Raw genomic sequence first — 1579 nt, 5'->3', positions numbered from 1 at the left:
TGGGGTTGATTGGTGCGGGTGTCCTGTAGATGTTCCCTCAAGCGCTGTGACTTGACTCTGCGAGGAGTCTCCAGTCTCCCCAATGTAGAGGAGACTGCATCAGGAGCAATGTATACAAGAAATGACATTGTTGGATACACAGGTGAAAGCCTTCGATTGACCACGGCCCGGATACGAATTCGGGTCAGGGAAGAAATTTTCAGTAGAACTATCAAGATATGCTTGCATCTCCCTGGTGGTCTAGTGGTTAGGATTCGGCGCTTTCACCGCCGCGGCCCGGGTTCGATTCCCGGTCAGGGAAACCGTTTCCAGGGTGTTTCTCGGCTACCCGTTCTTCTTAAATGCTCTGTACAGTTGCTTATTGATCTTCGTAGTTCCTGGGTGCTGCGGTGTGTCGTGGCTCGTTGAAATCGTGTCCTGATTCGGATTTGTTTGTATGTGGAGTGGTGATTGCTTCTGTAGTTAAGTTCTTGTTTCGCGTGCATTGTTTTCCGGTAGACGCTGTTTTGAATTTACCATTGACTGTTCGCTCCACTGTGACATCTAGAAATGGCACTTTGTTGTTGTTCTTCTCTTTTGTGAATTTTATGCCAGTAAGGAGATTGTTGATGGTGTTATCGGTTTCCTCTAATTTGTTTCATTTTTTGATGACAAAAGTGTCATCTCTGTAGCGGACTCAAAGTTTGGGTTGGATCGTTGGAAGGGCTGTTTGTTCGAGTCTCTGCATTATTGCTTCTGCTAGGAATCCTGATACTGGTGGTTTCATGGGTGTTCCTATGATTTGTTTGTAGGGCTTGTTATTGAATATGAAGTTGGTGGTAAGGCACAGTTCCACGAGGTTGACAGTGTTATCTTTGCTGATGAAGTTGGTGCTGTGTTTGTGTCTTTGGTTCTTCGAGTAGTGTCTTCAGTTTTCTTTGGCCACGTTGATGTTAATGGATGTGATCAGGGCTGTTATGTCAAAGGACAATATTATTCCATCCTCTTCTATCTCAGTGTGTTTGGTGTTCAGGAATTCTTGCATGGAGTAAATGGAGTGGAGTGAATCTTCGACTAGGTGTTTTAGACTTCACTGGAGGCCTTTGAATAGTCTGTATACTGGTGTTCCAAGTAGTGAGACTATGGTCAAAGGGGGGCTCCTGGTTTGAAGGGGAGGAGAAAAACAACAACGTGGCATTCCTTGATGTCACAGTAGAGCGAACAGTCAATGGGGAGCTTCAAACTGGCATCTACAGAAAAACAACAGACCCAAACCAAATACGTAACCACAGAAGCAATCATCCCAACACCCACAAACGAAGCTGCATCAGGACATTATTTCAACGAGCCACTACACACTGCAGCACAGAGGAACTACGAAGAGCACAAGAGAAATACGTATATAGTGTATTTAAGGAGAACGGGTCCCCAATAAACCCCCTCCACCGGTTTCTCATTGATGCTTTCAAGCTGACTCTCAAAAATTCGGTTTATCCCTCCATTCTTTCCTGTTTGTTTTGTGTGAGTTTTGAAAGCTTTCCCAATCCTCCGACTGAGTATTGGAGTTGGAAGGTTATGTTGTGGTTGTACAGGACATTCT

At 44.9% G+C, this 1579-nt stretch overlaps 1 non-coding gene across 1 annotated transcript; it reads left to right on the top strand.

Moving 5' to 3' along the window:
• Positions 1 to 229: 229 nt before the first annotated feature.
• trnae-uuc (transfer RNA glutamic acid (anticodon UUC)) lies at positions 230 to 301 on the top strand. Its single transcript has one exon. It is a non-coding gene; the product is annotated as a tRNA-Glu (tRNA).
• The last annotated feature ends 1278 nt before the right edge of the window (positions 302 to 1579 follow it).

The sequence above is a fragment of the Chiloscyllium punctatum genome, chromosome 36 (assembly GCF_047496795.1).
Source record: "Chiloscyllium punctatum isolate Juve2018m chromosome 36, sChiPun1.3, whole genome shotgun sequence".
Lineage (NCBI taxonomy): Eukaryota > Metazoa > Chordata > Chondrichthyes > Orectolobiformes > Hemiscylliidae > Chiloscyllium > Chiloscyllium punctatum.
This window is presented reverse-complemented; position numbering and strand designations above follow the sequence as displayed.